The 25,699-nt window shown below is 37.7% G+C and overlaps 1 protein-coding gene across 18 annotated transcripts in view; it reads left to right on the top strand.

Moving 5' to 3' along the window:
* The window catches only part of SLC7A2 (solute carrier family 7 member 2), a 53,101-nt gene that overhangs the window by 4,650 nt on the left and 22,752 nt on the right, over positions 1 to 25,699 (top strand). For 4 of the 18 annotated variants that reach the window (XM_041402489.1, XM_041402486.1, XM_041402476.1 and 1 more), the window contains exon 3: positions 22,220 to 22,281. The exons of 10 other annotated variants lie outside the window; for them this stretch is intronic. The gene's annotated coding sequence lies outside the window, so the exon portion shown is untranslated. Of the gene's footprint in view, positions 1 to 22,044; positions 22,282 to 25,699 lie in introns of those variants that run through there. 4 more of the 18 variants (XM_041402488.1, XM_041402481.1, XM_041402478.1 and 1 more) reach the window with 2 other exon arrangements.

Below are 25,699 nucleotides of genomic sequence, written 5' to 3'. Positions count from 1 at the left end.
TAAATTAATTATTGCTTTAAAGGATGTTATGCTTTAGATTACTTTTTTAGGGGAGGGAGTTGGATAGAGTGCAATATAATCTTCATTTCCTTTATTGTAGTAACAGTGAATGATGTGGATAAGCTGTTCTATATCTCTGTGAATTCTTGTAGCTGATCTCTACTCCTTGCCCACTCCAAGCAAAGAATAACTAACCTCCACTTTGTTGGAGGTTAGTTATTCTTTGCTTGGAGTTGTATTGTGAGCTGCTTGACAATGTGGGAAAGCGATTGTGCTTATTTTATTTTGTTTGCGCAGTACCATGCACATTGTGATTATGGAATAAATAATTATTGAGACAGAATTAGGAAGGGATTATTACTGTCCTTTTTTCAGTTTCCTTAGACTGAGAAACATCTCTATATTATTTAAGGAAATTGAAACATTTGGATATTGGGCAGATATCTGATTACTCTTGTGAGGGCCTAAATTAATTCCTCTGAATATACAGTTTATGAATGATTTGGTCTGATCCTGATTTTATTTTGCCCTCAGATGTTTTCAGACTATCATGCATTTGAGAGAAAACGATGGCATGTGACTTGCCAGGAAATACTTTCAGCACTGTGAGCTAGATGAAAGTCTTGTGGATATATAAAATTAGCATGCATGTGTGATTCTTTTCAAAGGTACAGTGCTTCAGTGTGCTTTTTGGAGCCATTAGTTTAGATGAGTAGGCAGTATTTTTGATCCTTGTAATGACAGTCTAGCTTTAAAGTAGTGGTAAGTCTTTGAGTATAATCAGTTTCAGAATTTAGTTGCTCTGTTCTTGCAAGGATTTGAAGACAAGGGAGAACTTTTTAGGGTATTACTGAAGAAGTATCATGAAACATCAGGTTTGCTATGTGTAGTAATATGTACATAGTAATTGACATGTTCTGTGGTTGTTTTTCCCCAGCAATATGTTTTTAGAAAATCTTGATGTCTTCTCTATACAATGTTTGCCAGTCTCTGCCCACCCTCTTTCTTTACAAAGACTCAAGGAGAGGTCCTGGGCACTTGTTGATAAAGAGGAGCTGTTGTACAGATATAACAAGGTCTCATCCTGAGTGAAGAGGGAAGTCCTGAGCTGGAGGCTTCCTTCAGGCCTGTTTGTAGAAGGCGCCTTCTACATCTATGAATTTGGCTTTTTTTAAAAAAAAATTTTTTTCCAAAAGTCAGGAATATGCACTAGGTAAATTGCTATGCTGGCAAACTAGTAAGAGAAAAATTGCACTTATCTCAAACTAGATCAGTAAAAAGATTCAATATCAAAAAATTAAAATATATGCATTACCAAGAAGTACATGGTGCTTGGTTAGAAACACAGTGAAATTTGCAATTATAATATTCACTGTGAGATGGAGAAGTCCAGAGGAGGAGACTTCCTATTGTATATTATAGACCTGATTTGAGGTTTTAAGGTAGCCTGGTTACCTGTCTTGTAATTTCTGTTAGTTTTATTCAGTGCCCCAAATCCAAATTGGCCAGAATACTTACTATTAAAAAGATTAAAATATCTCCCAAGGAAGTCTCAAATGTTTCCTCATATTCTCAGAGTACTGTTTTTGCTGTTTCCCAGCTTCTTTTTTTTCAGCGCAGCAAAGACTCCTATACTTCGTGTTTACATCAGTTTGTACAGAATGACTTTATGGTTTTCTGCTCAGGGAAATACATGGTTGGTGCAACGCAACATCTAGGAAAATAATGAGAGACAATTGTGTTTGAAACACCTCTTGGAGTGTGTGGAGGTGGAGCAGTGGCAAACTTGTGTTACACCAGTAACATGAGAAAAAAGAATACTGTGAGGTTCCCTGTGGTAGTTTGTAGCTGAAGATGAAATGCTGCATGGAGAAGCAGTGGTGATTCACATGGTGTGTGCTCCTGAGAGTTTGAGGAGGTTTGTTTAAGACCTGTGGTAGATCCAGATCACCTGAGAGCTCTAGGTTTTCAGTCCCATTTTCATAAATTCATGTGCTGCATAGAATGTGTGTAATGAGCCATATCAGGTCTCTGGAAAATTGCAGGAAAATTAAACGTATTGTAAGTAGAACATTCAGTGCTGGCTTGCTTACAGAACACTAGGAAGATCTTACTTTGTGGTCTCTGGTTTTACTCTTGCTGACCTGATGATAAAATAAATAGGTTAGAACAATCCCAAAATTATTTAACTGCATATTTTGGACACTAAAAGCATTTAAATACATACTTCAGCAGGAATGACAGGTTCAGAAGTGTGTTTTATGTGGAAAATGTTGTGATTTCACAATTGATGTGTTCTCTGTTTCTATCTTTATTAAGTATATTTTATTATCTAAAAACAATACAGAGTTAAAAATTGCTTGCCTAATTAACAACAATAACTATTTTATTTTGCTGAAGTGCATGACAGTCACACCAGAACTTGAGTTCATGGATGCTCTAGGCCAAGACCATCATGCAGACTAATCAGTGATCTACTGCCCTCCCCAAACACACATACTCCCAAAAATCATACATTCAGATTTTACAGCTTATTTTTCTTGTAGGTTTGCCAATTACAATATGATACTAATATATGACTTTCCTACCAGTCTTGCTTTTTGTTCATTTCTCCACATTTGTTTAGTTTTTCCTGCTCTCTTTTGAATGCCCAGCCTCTGAAAGTGTATAATCTTTTTCTGGGGATTATGTCAACTAGCTATTGCTGAGGCACCTTTAGATTTTTGAGGCAATTACTAAAAGTTTTCAGGAGTTACAAAGTAGATGTTCGTGTATTGTTTGGAGAAATCCCATTTCTCCCATGAAAATACAACTGTCATCACCATGGTAGAGCCTGATACTAAAAAATACCATGTGGTAGCAATTTATCATTTGCTGTGAGGTGTTCTGGTAGAATGAATGTCTTAGAGCAATGAGGGATTCATTGTGTTGGTTTTGCATGGTGGAGAGAGAAGAAATTGAGAGGGAAAAATCAGCCCTGTAATATACTTTCTCCAAGTGAAGGAAAGCTGTTCTAATTGTCTCAACATTTATTCCTTAGTGGAAGAGTGTGTCCGAGTGTCTGGTCCAGAATGTTTTGCAGTCTCCCATGCAATGTCCAGCTCTTAGAAATAATTGCTTTGACTGTTTTAATTTATTTTTTAATTTATGCATGTGTCTTATTTTGAAGTAATTGGTTTCAACATCAGCCTTAATAACCCCATTTTGTATTTCTAATTGTCTCAGTTATAAACATTTACAAACCTTCATTCAATTTTACAGTACTCTGCAAAGTCTTCTGTGGAGTTTAATTGCCTATATACTCCACTTCATTAGCTGTCTAAGCAAATAATTTTAGAGATGTATTAAATAAGAGGGGTTTTTTTCCTATTTGACAGCTTTTCTGTCCTATATGGTAACAGATGGGTTGCACTTAGTTCAATGAACCAGATGCAAAATTAGCAGAATTTGCAGTTAAATACTGTTTATGTTGCATTTTTATTCACACAATAAATTAAGTCATCTTCCTGGTTATGTGAAGTGAATGTTTACACTCTTTCATTGAATTTAATTAAAATGTATCCGATGTGCTCTGTGAAAGAAGTAGTTTTGTGGGCCTGGATGGGCTCATAGGTCCAATTTGTACATTTCTTACTGAAGCAGTGTCAGCATAAGGAGCTCTTATGTTGTGCTCCAGTCTGCTATCTCTTGTTCCTGCTCCTATAACCATCCCTGTGTGCCTGCACAGCTGCTTGTGGTTCTGTGCAAAGGACTGGATTAGGAAACATTAATCTTTTTTCTTGGGATACTTTTGATTGAGGATCAGTTCCCCATTCCAGCTGGAATGGCCACACACGGCTATGCAGCCACAGCTAAAGAACAGACACAGAGGAGAGAACAGACCGACTAGTGTGAGCTGCTTCAATTGTACAGCCATTGGAAGAAACAATTTAGAATGCTCCACATAACTGTAAAACATAAAGTAATTTCTCTTACACCCTCTGATTTTTGTCTTCGCTTCCTTTTAGACCATCTTTGTCACTGAAGAAAGCATTAGTTGAAAAACTTTGACCATGACAGTGGTATCCCTCAAACTTTTGAAGTAAGTTTAGGCATTTAATTTAGAATCATTATTTTCCTTCAACAAAGGAAGTCCTGTAGAGTTCAGTTCTGTATTTTTGTTCCTTTTGACTGGAAGTAAAGAAACTAATAACTTTTCAAACAAGATGATGCCACTTATGAAGTGCATTTTTAGTGATACTCTTCTAGACTGGCTTGGTGAATGACTTGTATATGAAATGGTTCTGAATGAAGAATTTTGGATAGTTCTTACTTTTAATCTGTCACATCTAACTGTAGCTCCTGTAGTGCATATTTGATTTGTTTCTTATCTCTGTTTGTCTGAAAATATAGAGAATATTTTCATAGGAACCAGTGAAGTTACCAAAGCAGCAAATATCTTTCCTCTTCCCTCCCCATCCCCAACACTATCTCAACTCTCATTTGAATTTATTAGTAGACTATTATAAGCTATGAGAATTTTTTTTTTTTTAAAAATTCTCCAAAGTTATTTTCCTGTGCTTTTTCATGAACACAGGCATATTTGTCCATACAGTTATGTTATGATTGGTACAAATTACTCCTGTAGAGGATGGTGAGTTTGATAAGTGTCATCCTTTAATCTTCATCAAAGAACAGTGAAATACAGTGAAATTTTAGCTTGGCTGAAGCCTAGCTAATAGAAGCGTGGGTTTCAGTGTTCCCTGTGCTTTCTAAGGATTTGGTAACAGGCATTGCTGATAGCACACAGCCAGAGAGTTGGCTTAATTGCAGCTGTTTGCAAATAGAAGAAAGGCAGCAGAAGAACAGAATTATGTGAATGTTGCTCATAGTGTTCCCTGGAGGGGTGGCTGGAAAGAAACCTGGAACCTTTGATGCCTTCTCTGTTGAGGGAAACAGGACTCTGGAAATGCACAGCAGGGCATGTGACATTTGTGACTTTGGATTTCATCACCTCGCTGGAGGAGAGTACAAACTCTGGAAAACATCATCTGAGTTGAAAGGGAAAGACGGAGCAGTTGGAGACACACTTCCAAGTACTATATGTAGAATCTTCTTTGATAGTAAACACCCCCTTGAAAACAAATCCAAAGGCTGAAGGAAGACCTGAAACGGCGGTATAAGCAACTTTATTCACAATGCTACTTCTGTCATGTTCTCCTGAACAGCTAGCATGGCTGCTGGCTTGAGTGTGCAGCACTTCTGCATTTCTCTCAGTAAATTTAGAAAGCAGGGTTTCAGGAACCACAACAAATAAGTCTCCCCAAAACTAACCTGGGAAATAAATCTGTGAATTGGATAGGCTACAGAAGTTGTTTCCCTCGGTATGAAACTTAGTCAGAGAGGGAACTTGCATAAGGCTGAATATTTTACCATGGATTTCTACGCTGGAGGCCCAGGAAGGGAAAGTTTGGATTGCCCCATCAGAAATACTGTAGTCCTTGACATTAGTATTTTTCGTGACTGATACAGTTCTGCTGAAATGTATTTGGCTTGGTTCAGTATTGCTGATAAATTGAGTAAATCACTGGGCAGAAGAGAAAGATAAGGTTCTGAGAACAGACTCTGAGGTAGGAGACATTACAAGAAATGTATTTTTTTGCCTGAAGAGGTGAAACTCGGTGTTCTAACGGCCTTCAAGAAATGGAGAAGTGGGATATGCTTCAGACCAAGAAGAGAGAAACCATAGAGTTAAAATCCCACTCCCAAGGTTGCAAAATGTGAAACAGTACTGTTCAAACTGATGTTTCAGAGTATGGTCCCAGGCTGCACTGGGAGGAGTGGTTGTTTGTGTGTGTCTTCAGGCTTGTTTGGTGCTGGGAAGAAGATACTGCCCATATGGCTGCCACAGCCCTTTTGTTATACTGAGGCATATACTGTGTACTAAAATGGTATGTACTAAGCCCTGTGAAGCAGGTGGACAGTTGCCAGTAAGAAATTTATACCTGACAAGAAGGGGAAGAAGCCTGCTTTGTATGGATTTAGATATATGAGCAATACTTCCTACTTTAAGTAGGAAGTATTGCTCATATATCTAAAGTTCGTGTATTAAGACCATCTCAGCATGTGGTGGGGATGAGCTTTCATAATGGTCTTCTCCAGAAACTGTGGAAACAGAAGACTGAAATAAGAAAGTAAATAAACCCCTCCTATATAAATGCAGTCTCTGTAAGTTGCTGTCCTTGTCTTTCTTAGCTGCTTTTTCTTACAGTTCCGACTGAAATAAGAGTATGCACACTGAAAATAAGGCATGCTGAAATAGAACTGAGGCTGTGTTTTCTTATAAATAAAGCAGAACTAATAATGTCTGTGTTATTTCTGTAGTGTCATTAATATGCTTTTTGCATTTCAGGTCAAGTAACTTGTAGTCAGAGATTCATTTGGCCTTCCCATGAGTGAATGCCGCATCAGGGTGCAGGGTGTGGTGTCAGTGTTCAATTAATTTCACAGAACTTGGAATGGAATAAGACTTAAAGTAACTTTTGTAACTGTTACATTCTAAATATCTCTATTCCCTTAAGATATACCAGTAATGCTGTGTACTGAACAACTGAATTGTCCAAGTTTACTTAAAATGGATCTGTCTTTTGCATGTGTTCCTACCAGTGATGGAGTTAGACTTCACACATTGTTATGAGTCATTCATCGTCAACACTGCTGTAGTGTTACATTTTAGACTTTAATCTTGCCACTCAGACTGTTGTGGCCTTTCTTGAGAATAATCTTGTCCTTACTTGGAGTTAAGGTTGCACCAAAAAGAGTTGAAATATTTAAATCTTGCCTACAGTACTTAATCCTTCTCCATATGTACCCTGCAGTAATGCTGCTACAGGAACTTGTGCAGCTCTGTAGTAAATTGTATCAGGAAACCAATCTGACTCAAAATTGACCTAGTACCTGCCCAGTGTGTCTCCATTCCCCAGTTTAATTCACTTTTTGCACCACAGAAATGTTTATGTTGGCCCAAGAAAAGAGCGCAGGAGTGCGCATCCGGTTAGGGTGCGCCACTTATTTTGGTGGAAATGCTGGCTTGAGGTTTTAGTTCCAGCTGTGCTATAGCTGCTGATGAAACAATGGCAGCACAGAGCTTAACTGTCTGATAAGCACCTTTGCATTCAGGTGGGTTGCAGACCAGCCTGCAGCTTTTGCACCTGAGCACTCAATATTACCTGTGTGCAGTGGCGGTGTCTACTTCAGCAACTGGTGCAGCTCTACAGGAAGGAAGCTGCAGAGGAAAACTGATGCTGTGGATTCTCTGACCATGCCACTTACGTTTTGCTATGTGTGGGACAGTTGGGAGGCTATAAGGTTAGTTTTTGTCTGGTGCCACAGGCTGAATTTCCATTACCACGTGGAGTGTACTTGGTTGCTGTTGTGGAATACATATCTAAATTCCATTTCATATGAAAGGATGCCTCAGAATTGTTCCATGGAGTGAACCAAGGCACAGTGAATTGTCTGGATGACAGGGAAAATATGCATCTGAGCAAAAAATGCCAGTGTAAACATACCAAGGGTAACTTGGCTCTGCCTGTAGATGCTGCAGTCAGACAGTTGCTCTGTGGTATCAGTGGGGTTTCTGTTGTTGTACATGACTCTCCCTTTCTTTCTGATTCTAATTCAAAACTTATTTTGGTGAGAGTTCAGCAGCTGGTCCCACTTTGATCTCCAAGCTCTGAGACTGATGAATTCATTCACTCTTTGTTGGTGGTAATGGCACTCTTTGTTGGTGGTCATTGTCAGAAAAAGAGAGATTTTTCCGCACATTTTATCACCCACCTCTATCTACCTTGGCAGTATTCTATGCAAATTGCGGTACGTATAAAACCTGAAATTTAAATAAAATAAAAAGTTTTTGGTTGGACTGTTCTTGGTGTGCACATGTGTTCTCATAAAATTTAGTACCCGAAGAAGGGAATTTCTTATTCCAGACTAACTGTGGATCTTCCACTGGTGGAAACACAGAATCATAGAAAACCAGTTTGGAAGGGACATCAAGGATCATCTGGTCCAATCTTTCTTGGCAAAAGCATGGTCTAGACAAGATGGCCTAGCACCCCATGCAGCTGAATCTTAAAAGTACCCAGCATATGAGAATCCACCATTTCCCTGGGGAAATTATTCCAATGCCTAAATGCTCATGTGAAAAATTTTCCTCCTGTGTCTAACTGAAATCTCCCCAGGGATAAATTTTACTGCTTACTCTTGTCTTTGCCATGTGACTCGATGTAGAAAGGTTGTATCCACCTCCAGGAAGCTTGGCCCAAAAGAGGGAAGTGTAAAGATTGTGCTTGAAAGTGTTGCATTTGCTGTGTAAAGGAAAATGTTGAGTCTGAATAATATAAAAAGCACCAGTGAAAGAAACCTGGATGTGTGTTCGGCAGATGAACTGTAGTGACTGTTTCCACTCTTATTTTTGTTTGGTCTTGTTTGACCAGCAGTAGCTACACTGGAGCTTCTTGGTATTTTGGTAGTCAAGCATATTTATTGTGCATCTGTAGGAAGACAGATGAACCTGCCAACACATGCACATTTCACTGCTTAACTCTACTTTTGTCATGTTATCAATTTTTTTTTTAGATTAAGCTCTAAGGCCTTGATTCTGAGCTGAGTATTACAGTATGAATAAATGCAGAGATATTTTTTTTTATCTTAGCACAGTTGAAAAGTTTTTGTTTCACTAACTGGGGCTCGAAGTATATTTATAGAGAGAATTGTGCCATGTGGCTACTTCTGTAGTAAATTCAAGTGCTTTGATGACAAAAGCCCTAATTTTGAAGGGATTTCAGTCTTTTTGATTATGCATAAATTTGAATTTCTGGATCAAGCATAAAGGTTTAAGTATTTTCTTTTGCTTTTTAAAAGAAATAAACCCTGACTCTTCCTTTTCCTCCTATTCTGGAGCTTAAATATCTTGGCAGCAGTGTTTGAAAAAGTTCTTGTTAAACCATTTTGGAAAATAGTTTGGCAGGCTACAGTGGAGTAAAGCCATGTACAGTGGAGTAAAGTATGTTAGAGGTAAGTTTTAAAACCTAATTGTAAGCTAAAATTATAGCTATAGTGGGAGAGAGTGATGTGCAACTCAAAAAAAAAAAAGTATTTGGCTCTTCCCTCACCTCCTTTTTTCTTCATTCTCCAATTAGTCAAGCTGTGCTAGACTGCTAGAAACAGTACTCAAACTTCTCATGGATCCTCCATTTCTTCTGTCTGAGCCTCAATCAGTGTAGACAGGAAATAACATAGTTAAGTAGTTCTTTGAAAAGTAGCTGATTTTTCACATCGTATATCATATCACATCACATCATATCATATTATCATTAGGTAAAATTTCACATACCTTAAAAATTAAGTTGTGTGGAGTCTATAGCACTGCAGATAACCGACCTTTTTCTTTGCAGCATCATTTCTTACAAAATAGTTGAAGCAAAGGCGGTTTCCATTTGCCTTGATACTTTCCAGTGTTGCACAAACACAGCTACTTTCAAACGCTTTAGTTTATCTGCTGTTGACTTTAGAAGTACAATTTGTAATATGACAGGATGACTGCAGGATATTACTTGTAAAGTTTGCATAAAATGGATTGTGCATCTTTTTTTCCCACAGTGAAAATGTCTAGACTCTTCAGAACCTTTGTAAAGCTGTTATCCAGACAAATTAGTTCCGTGAATTTGAGTCACATCAACCTCAAAAATTATACAAATAAATGGGGTCACCAAGTCATTTTACTGTTAGTAATAATACAAAACTCTCAAAACTCTGCTTAAAATCTGTAAAGCTGACAGAAATTTGCTTATAAGATACAGCCCAACCTTTTTCCTTTTCCCTTTCCTTTTTCCTTTTCCGTTTCCCTTTCATTTTTCCTTTTTCTGTTCTTCTTTCTTCTTCTTCCTCCTTTTCCTTCTTCTCCTTCCTCTTCCTCCTCTTCCTTTTTTCTTTTTTGTGTTTTTTTAGAAGATTTTCTGTTAATCTAAGTGTTAAAAATATTTCCCATCAGATTGGTCATTCTGTTGCATATAATTTTGGCTGTCTCTGAGCATTGATAAATTGTATTAAGCATAGATGTCATACAGAATAATTTGTGGCTAATATCTGATGGCCAGCCTAGGAGTAGAAGTCCATGTAATACCCAGTTACATTCTTAGGGAGATGTTAAATTTATTTTGAGGAAGTAGTGATGTCATAATCTTTATGGTCAGTATCTTCTTTTTGATCTTTTATACTGTCCCAAAATTCACACCAATGCCAAAAATTATCTCCTTCTAATCCATGACTGCTCACCTGGTCTTGATTGCACTTTTCAAATAGCCTCTGATCCAGCATGTGCTTGTTACTTGTGCTTTCTTTGTGTGCCATATACTCAGTTTGATAAATTTAAATTTTGAGCAAAGAAATACTCTGAACACAGCATACATTCACTTAGAATCCATCTCCTTGCTTTTACACAAATTCTAATGAATGTGCTTTGTTTTACTTCCAAGCAGTTAAAACTGTGAACATTATTTTGTTTGGTGTTTTGTCTTTTTTGGAAAGAAGGGGAGAAGAAAAGAAGCAATGTAAACAAATTGAGTTAAGCTAAGTTTAGGAAGAGCCATACTCATAGTTTCAACAATTTCCCCAGCTGAATGGTATTTTCATGCTCTGTTTATGTCTTGTCTTTGAAGAGACCCTGTTAGCAGAACATAACTTTAATCATATGAAATAGCTTTCTGAGAGGTTTGTTTTTTTCAGAGTTTGTATTACAGAATTAGGAACAAGTAGAATGAAAGGATGCACGAAGTCATGGCATGTCATCATGTCGTATACCCCGGTGTATATTTTATGGTGATAGGCATGAAATGGTAAAGTGTCTCCTTTCTCAGATGTATTTGCTGCTCTTTTGATAATTTATGCCTGGATCATGACAAAGTTTCTAATGTCACACATACAACTATCATCAGAGACCAAAGTTATAAATAAAATTTTAAAAGAGTCTTTTTTTCTGAAGGAGTAGCTGTCTTTGTTCTGTTTGATCTCTGGGTTCAGTAGCTCTACTGCCTTTTTCTCATTTTCTCATGTTTTGGCCTAATAGCTGTCACCAGTTTCTTATGGATCATTGCAGTCCAGTGCAGAGTCCACCAATATCTTTCAGGAGTAAACATATTTTTTCTGCTCTGGACAATTCATCCATTTGCTGTTGGCCTGCCCTGAACACCCTTTCAGAAGTATGCCTGGCTCCCACACAGTTGTCTGCTGTTTGTGGTGGGTTTTGTAATCCCCATCAGGAAAAACCAGCCTTAAAAGGCCTCTTTTGAAGATAATTGATCAGTTCTAATTATTTGGAGTTTGTTTTGTTTTTTTGTTTTCATTTCTCTTTGCAACTGTTGGGAATTGCAGAGTAAGTGAAATGTGTCCATCTGTACCCTTGTGAAGTCTTAGCTTTCCTGCTCAGGACAGTACCTAGCTAATAGTTCACATGTAAAATGAGTTGTCTTGAAAATTTCAGAAGAGATACCTGTTTATGGTGCATGGCTAGAAGAACAGCAGTTTTCTTTTTCAGACTTGTGCTCTCAGTTTTCAAAAATTTCTCTCTACATTACATCAGCAAGAGATTGTAGTGTCATCATCCAGTTAATCTTTAGGGATGACCAGGGTGAGGTCGGCCGACTGCTTGTGCTACTGGAGAGTTACACACGAGGAAGTAGAACATCTACCATCATTTAGAGGTAAAGTAATTTCAGACATTTTGTACACAACAGGCAGGCTGCTATGCCAGTTTCCTTAAGTATCTGCAGTGCTGAAGCAGAGCATCAGATTTCATTGAGTTTTGTCTTCTTTTTTAAAGTTTTGTGCATGCAGAGTTTGGAAATAGTGAGGAACTTAGACTTCAGGGAATAAATCCCTGCCTAAATCAGAAGAAGATGACAATTAATTCCAGGTGAGTCACCTGGATTATCTTCAAGGTTGATTTTTTTTACTTTTTGTTCTAGCCAGAAATTCTGCTGTGTGTATAATAATAGATTTCTAAAACGATGTTTGGCTAGCATGAAAAACCATGTCCAAATTGTGCACCACTGAAACTTTGCTAGGAAGTACATAGCTGCTCTTAATCCAGAAAATCGCAAGGAGCTTTTTGTTCTTCATATTCTTTTATCTAGACCCAGACTTCCTACCTCAAATTTCCAGACTTCCATCCCATTTTGTTACTCAGTTAGGCTTGTTATTGTCTTTGAAGTATACCAGATTGATAGCATTTAACAAGGACATTTTTTTCCAAAATGGTTTGTTATCCAGACCAAATAAGCCGAAAGAATCATGTTGTTACTAATGGATGATGCACGGACTAGTAATTGCTGCATTTTTCTTCTTTTTTCCACCTCTTTACAAAAAAATTGATAGATAATGTTTTGGGCAGTTCAATAATAGATGTTGATCTCTGGATGGTTTGTTTGAGAAGGCTACATGAAGCTTGTAAAACTGAAGGTATTTTGGTCTTTCGACTTATTTTTAGATTTCAGTGGAAAAATGCTGAAGAACAGCAGTGATTTTCCTTCTGTTATCATCAAAGTATTTCTAAATTGTTTTTCTTCTAAACATTAGAATTATGTTAGGGTTCTTTTTTGAGCCAAAACAAACAATTCTACTATATAGCTGGAAGCAATTTAAAACATTTTCAAGAATATTTTCATAGTGGAGCAATTACTGTATCACAGTATTTTCCTGTCTGATGAATCATGATTAAAGTAGGCAGAAAATAATGAAAATTTGAACCTAGTATGTATGTGAAATGTAGAAAAAGGTAAACAATACAGGGAAATAAAAGAAAGTAGCTGGAAGTTCCCTAATCATAGGGAACATTTGGTTCTTCTTAAGCCTCTTCAGCTGCTGGAAATTGAGATGCATGAGATATGCATGTGCACTGCTGGGTAAGTTTCTAGGGACAGAAATAAAGAGCTATAGTTTGACAAATGCCAAAATGGCATTTTCTGAAGGCCAATAAAGGAATGCATAGGTGAGAAAGGGTCTTAGCCAAGGTATTCTTGCTGATGCATTGATTGTCATTGAAACTAGCTAAGAATGTTTTTTAGATCAGGCATGAAGGATTTAATATTGATGATAATAATTTTATGTAACAAAATTCATTTACGAGTATCTGTTGCTCGTGTACAAAAAATTAAAGATTCATGTTTTAATAGTTTTTCTATGAGGAATATGTACTTACTCTTCATGCCAAATTTTTTTTGCACTATGAGAACATGTATAATTTGCAGGTGGTATTAACCAGTGATCAGGTTCAATAAAAATCAGTAGGTTGCTGAAATATTACATCTAGTACTAGTAAGGGAAGTGGTGGCATTTTGAAATCAGAAGAATTTCTATGACGTTTTCCATTCAGTATTTTACCCCTTTGGGGTTTTATTCTAGTTACTCTATGAAACAAGGTACCTGATGTCTGAAGCTTTTTGCAAGCAGCTGCTAAAATGAGATGTCTGCTCTTTCCTGCCTGTAATTTCCCAGACCATTGCATTTCAACTGGCAGCTTGTTCTCTGGGTTTGGCCCTTGAGACAGTGACTCTGTCCTGGCCTCCTTTTTCTCCTGGGGCAGGTAAGGAATGTGTTGTGGCCAGACCCCACCTCTGCTCACACGGGTAGCCAGAACTCAGTTTGTTTTTGTTGCTTCCAGAGCTCATGAGAAAAAAGTGAGCAAGCAGAGCACTTCTACTCCAAAACTGCAATCCAGCCATAATAAAAGTATCTTTTTGCATAGTAGGAACTAGGAAATAATGTAGTTTGTGCTCATGAATACACACAAAGCCACATACACCCAACATATGTGGAAGGATCTCCTTGGTGACAGCTACTCTACTTATTGCAGTGAAAGATAAAAAGAGAAGAAATATATGAACATAGAATTGAAGAGCAAATATGAGAGAAGTTGGTAACTAAATGGGCTTGATGTTCTGTATTGCTTATGTTCAGTACACCTGAGTTAGAAGAGGATGTTTGAGGAAATGATCTGTGCGATTTTCCCTGACCTTTTCAGTCTAATGTTGGTCATGCCATTCAGGATCATTGGATATGGCAAGGGAAGAAAGTTACTGAGGGGAGGAGGTGGTATGGAATGTTTATTGAGATGCTTTGTGTTTGCTGAAGATAGAATAAAAAGTTATACTTTTATGGGATCTTCTGTTGCAACAACAAAATAAAATTGGAAATTTGTATTTCACCCGATCTTCATGTGGGAGAAGTAATGGCTGTCCCAACAACTTCCTATTTGCTCTGTGACACAAATTACACTGAAAACACATTTACTAGTATTTAACTGGTACATCATCAGTCAGTACTGCAAGTACATTACTGCAGGCAACATTCATGTGGTTTGTTCCTCTGGGCTATTTGGTAGACAACAAAGTAACTTCATAGGTGGAGTAAATGCAATTTTATGCCCAAATGAATTTTGATTTTTATAAGTAGAACTGCCTCCTGGAAAAACTGTGGAACTGCTAAACTGTTTGCTTTTTCAGTACCTCCAGATGATTTATATTGAAGATAAAGTTGCAAGTAAAGAACTATTGTGCTGGCTGGCTGGGAGCACAGAAACACCCATGAACACCTGAGTTGGATTTTTTCTCAAATGTTTGTGCTATTCTGTATGTTATTTATTATTTACATGTTACATATTGCTTTATGAACCAGTGCTTGTGCTTCTTCAATGCTCTGCTGAAATGATTCTCGTGATATTGCTGAACGTGGATTTATTCCAAGAGGTCTGGTTTCTTCAGGCAGACCTGCCAATGTTTTGGTCTTCATAGGTTATGTAAAATCTGCATGGATCTGGAAGCATGTCTTCATCATGATTATGCAAGTGTCATGCATAGCTGTGATTTGATCAAAATACAATAGATACCTCTTTCTTAATGGAAGTTCACAGAGCATTTTTGATGAGCTGTCAAAAGATGTTGAGGGTATGCTGTGTTATGTTACATCATGGAGCTCTGCAGCCTGTTCAGGCTCTCTGGAAAGCCTGGTTAGGGTTACTTGCTGTACATATTGCTAACCACCCGGAAATCTGTCAGCAGGATCTCAGTGGGCAACTGTCGAGAACAGTACTGGCTTTTGCTGTGTTTGAAGTCTTAGTCATATTCTACTTGTAAGATATTGTATGCAGTCAAGCTGTTTATTCACTTGCTTAAAAAATACTGAGAAATTTGAAAGTCTTTCCAAAAAATTACCCAGTTGAAGGTTGTAATGTTCAAACTCTGTTCCCGAAGCATTAAATGTAGTGGTGCTATTTAAAGCCAAGAATGAAAAGGGAATGCTCTGGCATTAGGTATCTCAGTTATAAATCATGTTAAATTTGGATTTATATGATCTTGATATGTACAGTATATATTGAGAATGTCTGTCTAGAGTGTCCACATTTAATGTCAAAGGGTAGTGCTCTGTAACGGGATTGCTCTAGTGACTTTGCAGGGGCTTATTTTTCTGGAGATTCCATATTTTAAATAAGTGGCATTTGATTTTGCAGGGTGCAGAAAGTACCTGCGAGGAATCCGGGGGTGGTTTTAACAGCAGTAACTTCAGACCACAGAATGCTGTTTAATGCTTCTGGGATTAAACATTGCAGATGCAGCTTATTTATATCCTGTGAACTAACCCTTTCTGTTTATGTTGTTTTGTATTGTTCTGATGTATAAGCCTAAAATAAATCACAGCAGTGCACTTAGCAGACATGTTATGTCTAGTGTGTGCCATGTGTGGCAGTGGTGCTGGGCATATCACAGTTCCATTTCCACACAGAATGGAAGCAAGCTCTGATTTAATATTTAAAGTCCAGTACAGACCAGTGAAGAATCCTGATGTAAATACTTAGCCATTATTTCATAGTAAAATTTGGTTTCAAAGGAGATTTTTCAAAACTTTTATGCAAGAGTCCCTTAAATTAATTCTTACTGCCTTTGGCTTAAGATAAAAGAAATTTGGAATATAAATATTGTGCATCTTATTCTTGGATTTCTATAAGCAAATGAAAGCAAACTTAAATTTCAAAAACTCTTGTAATTGGCCGATAATTAAAACATGCTTCATTTTAGACATTCCATTATGAGAAAGTTGTGACACCTTGATTAGACATAGATTTTTCTTGGGTTTTTGTAAAATGTTTGAGATGGCATCTTTTCCATGTGCCTTAAAAACTCATATAGAAACAAATAAGATGTGTAATAGGAATTCCCTTCCTTCCCCTGCTCCATGATATCATTGTGAGGCTGTTTCTGGGATCATCTGTGATTACTTTTAGTCTTAAATTATATATATTCAGCTTTTCTTTCTTCTCCATGCACTCTTGTTCCTTTCTCGGCCCCCAAGGAAAACAGGGGGAAAGGCCCCTTTTTAATACATACGAAATTGAGTTACTTTAAATGGTTTTAGTGACTTGGCACAGAATATTAATTGCATTGTTTTTTAAAACAAAAAGACCCAGTGGAGCCCATTAGTGTATGGTGCACTGGTCAGATTGGCTGAGAGGGATGGACAACCCCAGCAGAGTAGGAACCCCTGGAGTTGGTGCTACCTAAGCCATCAAACCAGCTAGCCGAGATTGGGAAGGGAGGAGAGAAATGAGGTGAATCATTAGTTCTTTGCTTAATTTCCACTCTTGCACCATGAAATTAGGCTATTCTGGGGGGCTTTCACCTCCCCTGTGGAAGCCCCAAGGAGTACACAGGCAAAGCCATTTAAAAAATACAAATTCTACAGATATTCTAGAAACTGCCTCAGGATTTTATACAAGTGAAAAGATTCTCACTATTTCTACTTTAAGACCAGTGTCTAAGTTCCTTTTAGAGAATCACCAGCTTTGTGCAAATCAGTAAAATTTTCATCAGGGAAATGTTTGGACTTAAATTTGATCCTGCAGTCATTGTATCTTTCCTAATATCCCAGAAAAAAATATTCCAGGACTGTATTTGTAAATACATCTCTACTAATTTTTCAGAGGTTTTTTTTTTTTTTTTTTTTTTTTTTGATTCTGTCAGGTTTTCAACAGAACAGAATACAGGGAATTGATCTGATTTAACTTTCTGAGAGGCTTTTGCTTGTGTCTTACACAAGAGGCTGTTAGTGAAAACTTGGTAACCATGGGGTGAAAGGTAAAGCTCTGTTACTGATTAAAAAGAGTAAGTGAAAAAAGCAACCTTCATATCATTTTCCAGAGGGGAAAATTATTCTTAAGTAGGAATGGATTTAATAGAAATTTTCTGCATGAAATTGTTTTTTATAGAAAAAAAATGTTAATTAAAGATAGTAACTAGAAAGATTTCCCTTTTTGATACAGGGAAAAAAGATAATTTTTTGCTTTTCCAGTTGAAAAATTTTTAAAGAAAAATAAAAACAAAACCAGAAAAAACACCAAACAAACAAACAAAAAACCAAACCTCAAAAAAAAAAAACAAAAAAAAAAACCAAAAAAAAACCCCAAAACCAAAAAACCAAACCCCCTCTCCAATATTCCAGCAATAAAAAATCCAAGTAAACTGAAGAAAGAGATTGATTGGCTGGGGTGAACAACAGTATGTCAGAGAAAGTCCTGTATTAGAGAAGGATTGGGAAATAAACTTTCAGTTGGTTAATTCAGGTAGTGAAGGAAGCGATATCTGGAACAGGGTGACCTTAAAAAGTTGTAAATGAGGCACATTCAAAATAACTAAAAAACTATTATCTCCCTACATGATAATACAACTTTTAATAATTAATAAGCCAAAGCCTCATTATTTGGGTAAAAAGGCTTGGTGTTCTGTCTTTTTTGACATTAAGTACTACTTTTAAATGTCAGTTGAATGTACATAGGCTGGGATGAAATGTGCCTAATTACCTATCTAAGTGGCCTTTAGATGTGCAATCACACTTTTGGCTCAAACATGGACTGTTGTCAGAAATTGAATACTTTTTTCTTTTTTTTTAACGTTTGCTTCAGTCCAGTATGTTGTAATTTCAAACAGGCTTATAAAAAAAGCAGAGTAAGATGTTACCCAATAGCTGACACCACAAAAAATCCACCATGCCTGAATAGTTTGTTTTCTGTTAGATCTTTGTCCTTGCTCTTACTGAAAGCCTGTTTGTAACTTCCTGCCTCTGAGAGAGAAGTGTACTCAAGCTTCAGCTGGCTGGTGGTGCCTTTTCCTGCTCCTGCCCAAGCTGCAATGTGGAGCTGCATCTGACACACCTTTCCCAGGTGTCCAAGGAGATGGAAAACAGAATCATTTCAGTTTTGGCAAGACATAGCATCATAGTTTATTTTCAGTTACAGATCAAGTCTTAGTTTTAAATTTGATTTTCTTGGTTTTTCTTTGTATATATTACAAACTTTTTAATCTCAGTTTTCTGTCTATATTTATCCTGTATTCAAGGCCAAAAAAGTATGTGTGGATTTTTTTTTATAGAAAGTATGGCTTTAAATAGCTACTTTCCTTCTCGAAAAATCTGATTTTAGACTTAGGGACCGCACTGTGAGACAGCACTAAAAAAATTTCCTTTAGACCCCTGGGAATATTTGGAATTCAGCAAAAAGCAGCTAGTTGCTGTTCGGGACATGCTTAATATTAGGTTAAATTACTCATTCCTGGATTAAAAAAACTAACTGGAATTTGTGTTGATGTAGCCCTTCTTCCTGCTACATACGAAATTATGTGGGATTTCAGGTTTATTCTTACTACCTGGATTAGTCTGGTAGTATGTGTTTATTTTTTATAAAATTATCTTACAGAAGTTCAGAATTTGAGGTATTTTCCTAAGTACAAACTGAAAAAAGAATTATTAAAGAAAAGTTGAGGGACTTGGTAAGTGACAATTTTATTTTAATCTGTACAATATTTTGTAGGAACTAGTTTTAGTAATCTGCTTAAACCATGAGAAGCAATCTAAAATAAACATATTTTTATTTTAATAAATAGGAAGTCCTTTTAAAAGTGTTGAATTGTAATTTATTCTCTTCAGAAATGATCTTGTCATAACATTACAGAGACAGCCTACACTACTGCTTTATAAAGATTCTTTCTCTCTTGAATGTTTATGATCATTTTGTGTAGATTAGCACACAGATTGGACTGGATTTTTATTCTCAGAACCACAAGTCACAACCACTAAAATGTAATTACTTTATCCTGAAAAGATTCTTGCTGGCTACTTGATGAATCCTCTTACAAATACCAGTACATCTTCTCCTAACCCATTAGAGCTGCACAAAGTGTACAAAACATGTGTTTCTTTTTCATTGTGCAGGACAAAAGTTGAGTTGGTTACAGTTGGTTGCAAAGTGGAGAGATTGCCGTGGTTCATTAAGGCCTGGGCCTGCAAGCACCTTTGTTCATGTTTAACTTTGGCGAATTATATGGGCAAGCACATGGATATGCGTGTGCACAGTTAGCACTTCTAGTTAAAAACTCCTCAGCCCATAGCTGTGCATGTGAGACAGAATCAACAACAGAGCAGCTTTTAATCACTTTGTCACTTGGGCATCTGAGAACTCTGTTTCAGTTTGTGCAAGTTCCTAAATTATTTGTTTGGGGTTTTTTTTGTAAAATTAAAATTCTCTGAGCATGGATTTCTGCATAACTATATAAAAAGATGTTCATACTCTAAGGGAAAGCCTTAAAAGGAGCCTTTCATAGGAAAATAAAATAATTTTGTCCTTCAGTTAATTTCCTCTAATGTGGCCAACTGTTGCTTGGCAAGAAGAGAATTCCTGATCAACTTTTTAATGCAAAGAATGTGCTAGAAAAGTCCTTGGGGTATGTAAATCAGAGACCTCTTGGATGAGTCTCTTTAGATTAATCCAAGTGATGTAGTTTCTAAGGAGCAAAAAAGTCTCTAAGGTCAGAACTTAATGTTGTTGGTCCGAACACAGCTGGATTTGTAACTGGAAGGAAACCGGGAGCCACAGAGTGGATCTACCACAGCTCTTTCCTGGAGAGAAACAATAATCTCCTCTGACAGAGAAGCTGGATATGCTATACAGGAAGTTGCCACCAGACAGCACTCTTGTCTGCTCAGGCTTGTCCAAAGAAGAGCATCTCTGGCATCCTTCACTGATTCCCCCACTAGACCCAGCCCTTAATGATCATCTCTCTCATGCTGCTTTGTCACACACCCTCAGCCACACAGATACAGCTCTCAGCTGAATCTACAAAAATTACCTTTGCTGGGTGGCAACACAGTGTTCTTGTAGTTTTGAGCATGTGTTACTGAAAACACACCCAAAACTATGTCTGAGTGTCCCTGGGATCTTTGATCCAAACACTGCGTAATGGGGATATACTGATCTACCCCACAGCGCTAGGTCAAGGTGGGGCAGATGTAAGTCACTTTATTTCACCAGCCAGTGTGCTCCCTGCCTCTTGACTGGGAGCCAGGAGGGGCCTAGGTTTAAATGCCTTTAGCAGTGTAGCTTCTGTGTGCTACTGTTCTCAGGATTAAGTTTTAGAAAGTCAGATAAGCCAAAGCATCCCAGTCCTGTCATTGTAATGATCCATAAGTGTACTGGTGTTACCAGGGATGAATTGTTGTCACAGCTAGGAGATAGGAGATAAGCGACAAGACAAGAGGCAATGGGCAGAAAACGATGCACAGGAAGTTCTAGCTAAATATGAGGAAGAAGTTCTTTACTGTGCAGGTGACCAGAGCATAGTCAGAGATTGCTCAGAGAGATTCAGAGTCTTCTTCACTGGAGATATTCAGGAACCACCTGAGTAATTCTTGAGTCACTCATAGACTTGTTAGAGAGTGCTAGTTTGATTTAAAAAATGCCTAGATATTGTCACAGGTCAGAGTGATGTTCCTTAAAAGTGGTTGTCATGCATTTTTGCACAAGAAACCTAACCTGTAGCATAACTTCTTCTTTCTATCTTCTGACTGTGTATTAACTGTGCAAGAGATAAAGTTCATCTTTAACAAGGATGAAGTCAACATGAGGAGAATCATTAGCATTTTTATCAGCAGACCTTCAGCAACAAAGACCTTTTCTCTTAATATGTTTTTGCCTGTCAGAAGATAATTGGCTTGCGTAACGTAAGCTGGACTCCTGTCTTGAAACACAGCCCATCCTTGTGAAGCATACTTTCTTGGATGCATTTCTGCTTGGATCTTGGAGAACTGAGGAAAGCTTGTATTCTTCCCTTGTGTGTGGCTGCAGGAAGTAGGGCTATTCATGAAGCAAAAAAAAGAAGCTGTGCTGCTGGAGCACTGGCAGACTTTGCACTAAGGGGAAAGTAAAAGCTGAGAGAAAGTTGAAATGGGCTGCTACACAATGTGTTTTTCTACATATTTTCCTATGAAATACTTTTTAATGATGAGAAGCATAGCACTTTTCTCTGCAAGGTTTATGTTATGTTACCGGAACAAAACTAAAGTGATTGAAACATGAGTGTTTAGAAGGAAACAATATGCTGTGAACAATACTGGCTGGAAATACTACTACATGTTTGGAGTAGGGTTGTCTGCCATTGGAAGTAATAAAAATAGAGCTGAAAATTATACATTGGGGTTTGGTTTATTCTGGAGGCTAATTTTTAAGAAACTCAGGTTTATTTATTGGTTATGTCACAGGAATGTTTGGCTTCTTCTGAGTCCAGTCTTCAGCATTTTTCATTTCAAGCCATATAAAGGCGAAGATCATCTGTGGTACCTCTACCCCAGTTCAACAGAATGGGCTCTAAACCATCTCTGTAAATAGCCTTCTGTGTTGCTTCTAGCCACAGCAATACTTTCAAAATTACATATATTCTTCTAAAATTTACTCAGGTCTCAAAACATTGTAAAACATCCTTCAATATGCTTCAAAACCAGTTTGTTTTTCACAAGGGCAATGGAAGGGTATCACAGTGAGATTTCCCCATGCATTTCCTTCAGAATGTGTGACTAGTTTCCCTGACACAGGCATTTTAAATGCAGGAAGTGCCATTCTAGTCGGGTTTTGCGTCATGAAGGCATGAAGAGCGGACAGGATTTATCTGAATGCCAGCGAGATTCCCTGCTTCCTTCCCTGCCTCTTAGCTGGGCAAATAGCTAGCCAGCTAGCAGCCCTCCAATCACCTGGGCTGCCAAGCCTCCACCCCTCAACACTGAGGGCTCCCACACCATCTGCAGCTGGCTTTTAAAGCAAGTCTTTTAGTAAAATCACTTTAAGTCATTACTCTTCTATTTATGACAGCAGGAGTTCGGGACTGAGTAAGAGGAGCAGAAATCTGCCCAGCAGAAGTTGCTCTGAATCAGGTTAGTAATGAAGTTTACTGCTGAAAGAAGTAACCTGAAAGCAGCCTAGGTTATCTTGGGGAACCTTGCCTTTAGCATATGTGCTGTTTGAGTAGTAAGAGCTATGGTATGCAGTTTGTTTACATTATGGCATTATTCTGTCTTTGGTAAGATTCTGTGTTAATATATATAAGATGCAGTTATATTTTCCTTCCCAGTCTGCCTAGGTGTTTCTTCTTTTTGAATGATGCAGCTTGCTTTGCTTTTCCCTTTTATGCATCTTATACTTCTGTTACAGATACTGCTTTCCAATTTTATGGTTTATTATTGAAATACTCTACTCTAAATATTTCAAGCCGTTAGGAGTTTTGTGAAAGTCTTGGGCACCACATGAATTTTTAGGACACTTGCAGGAAAATAATGTATTACCTGTGCATGTGTGTACACACACGTAAATCATAGATTATACCTAGTTTTGCTTCATCTCTGTATTCTTTTACTTGCATTATTTCACAAGATCTTACTTTCATATATTATTGCACAAGATCTAATAAACGTAATACTGCAATTTTGAGTAATGCTACATGTACTTAGTAGGAAAAAAATGCATAAACTTTAACAGGGTTTTTAGGAAAAAAATGAGGCTGAAAGAATATGCTAAATGAATCTGTATTAACCAGTATATATTTATATTTTCCCATTTTCTATATGTTACAAACTTATTGGGAGTATTTGATCCTTAATTGGTATGCTGTTTAGCATGTTTAACTACTGCATCTAAGATTAATAGTACATAATATAATACTAGCTCAACAGAATAGTTTTGAGTAAAATATCTTTATTTTATTTTGGCTTCAAAAATCATTAAACATAAATCTCAACAGTACTAAAACTTTCAGAGGTTTCATACTGCTTTATAACATTTGCTTTCTATGTGAGATTTTTATGGTTTTTTATTAGAATTGTTAATGGAAAATTTTGTGGGAATAGTGAAATGGCAACTGCAGCAAAACTTTGGATTTTCCCATGTGTAGCTTGGGTTTAATGTGTACTAACTTAAACCATGTATGAGACAATCAAATTAAAATTTTATTTTAATGGAAATAAAATTTTTGGCACATGATGTTAGTTGCCTTTTTTTGCTCCAATATCCACATATTTTTTGATTTTTTTTGTGGGATAGGAGGTTAGATTAGATTATTTTTACACGAAAAATACTTTGCAGAAGTGGTAGATTTTATATGACTTTGAAACAGTCAAAGCAGGTTTAAATATTAATATAATCTTTGCAGATAGAGACTTTGTCCCTTGCATTGTATTTTTAGTTACAAATTTTTTGACACCAAACATTTCCTGACAGAAGAGGGCTAACAACAGATGACGATTAAATGTTCCTGATTATCCACCTGAACCAAGGGCTGGTATGAATTGTAAGGCTAAACTCATCTTCTTGGACTGGCGTTCAGAGTTGTAGGGGACAAGCAGTAAATTATCTGGTTTACAGTTGGCCAGGAGAGGCTGAAATTAAGGTGATTTTATCAGCAGATGTTGTAGAGAGAAAATTAACCAAGACAATAAAGAGCAAAAGGGTTGGAGAAACACCTGCTTATTCAGGTACTCTGACAAATACTATGAAAGTCCACCAGACATAGGAAAGTTTTGTTTTGTTTTATCTTCCCCCTGTTAGATAAATCTGTCAAGTTCCTTTCCTGTCTAAATTATGTCCTACTCTCCTCCTTGCTGTATCTTTGTTGAAGGTGGTTGAAGGGGTAAAACTAAACTGTGGATAGCTTAGCAGTTCTCTCTAGGAATTCGTTCGAGGAAGGAGGAGGTTCCCATAAGGGTTTGTCATTGGTCCTCAAGTCTAAGGCAGTTGAACTGAGCCTTGCCTTTTTTGAAAAGTGTTTATAGCGTAACCTGTAGCTAAATTAAACCGTGGTCCAAAGAGCCTTCAGAAGTGCGGTGACCCAGCAGATGCGGAGCCAAAGAACTGCCACCTCGGCTGTGTGCAGCAGAAGGAGCGTGCCAACGGCGGTAACAAACAGACTTCACAGCTGTTTGCTTGCGGCAAAGTGAAACTTGCTTTGCTTGTGACGCAGTGCTCTCCGTAAAACAGACTTCAAAGAGGAGCCTAGCACAGTTTGGATTGCATGAGACACTCATCAGGTTGTCTCCACACCTTAATTAGAAATAACTGCATGCTGTTGAGTTCAAGGGCTTTTTCCTTTGAGGTTTCTTACTACTCATTGCCTATTTTTAAACTCTGTATAAGATGAGGATTGAATGTTTTCTCTGTTTTAAACTGCATGAACAATACAGCCCACCCTGACTCGTGGTCCTTGCAGGCTACATGCCTTACACTGACTGCAGTTCAAAGGCAGGCAGGTATCCAACTCTGCTCCAAGACAGGTGCACCAGAGATGCGTCAAAAGCACTCAGTTCCTTCTTGAATGATTACCCAGTGTAATTATGAAAAAACCCCTTTCCCAAGCTGTCAAATGTGCCTTCCCAGGAAGGCACAGAGCAGATCCAGTGCTCTTCAGCTGTGCAGCACTTTCAGCAGGGGCCCAGGCCAGTGCTGGCAGAGCTCACAACAGTAGAGGCCAAGATGAAGCAGAGCCCATAGTTGTGTGCTCGGATGAGGCACAGTGAGGCTGCAGCAGGGAAAGGAAGAAAAATAAAGGAGCAGTCAGGAAAATACTGAAACCTACTACTCAAAAAGCAGAGACAATTTTTAATATGCTCATTTGCCCTACTTCATGTTTCTCTCTGCCATAAAGATCAGCAGAAAAGAAAACTGGTATTTGTCCAGACTCAGGAATAAGATCTGTAGTTCTGCAGGAATAAGACCCCTTAGAAGAGTGTGAGGTGGCAGTCAGTATAAGCTTGTCTAGGACAATGCTGCCACCAAAAGGCACACCCAGCTGTTACCTTCTTTGCTCCTGTAGGTTTGTATTTTAGCATGAGATGTGCTCTGCCTCAGTGTACTGATAAGCTACTTGTGAGTCAGCACATGTCAGCAGTGAGACATTGCTCAGGCTGTTCTCTTGCAGGGGTAATGCATTAAAGGATTTGCTTTACAAGAGACACCTCAGAAAAACATTACACTCCTCAGTTATTTCTGAAGACACTTGTCACCTCATAGCTATGTCATTTGGTCTGGTGTTAAGCCAAATAGCTTTGTAAGCTCATCAGTTCTTCCTGCTGCACTGTCTTATCAAGTATGAAGTCTTGGAATGTCGCAGCCAAATCTGAACGAGGGCCATGCCTGAGGTACAGTGCTGCACTTGGCACACAGCAACAGAAGTTGTGGAGCAGGGTTCAGGCATTTTTTGCTATGAGTTTAGGCATACTAAGTGTAGGAAACTGTGGAAGATGTGCCGGATTCCAGTGGTTGTTGTAAAAGGACATGTTTGTCAAGTCCATGTTAGGATGGATA

The sequence above is a fragment of the Onychostruthus taczanowskii genome, unplaced genomic scaffold (genome assembly GCF_017590055.1).
Source record: "Onychostruthus taczanowskii isolate IOZ18803 unplaced genomic scaffold, ASM1759005v1 scaffold2, whole genome shotgun sequence".
Classification (NCBI taxonomy): domain Eukaryota; kingdom Metazoa; phylum Chordata; class Aves; order Passeriformes; family Passeridae; genus Onychostruthus; species Onychostruthus taczanowskii.
Note: the sequence above shows the minus strand (reverse complement) of the source record. Positions and strands in the feature narration are given on the sequence as shown.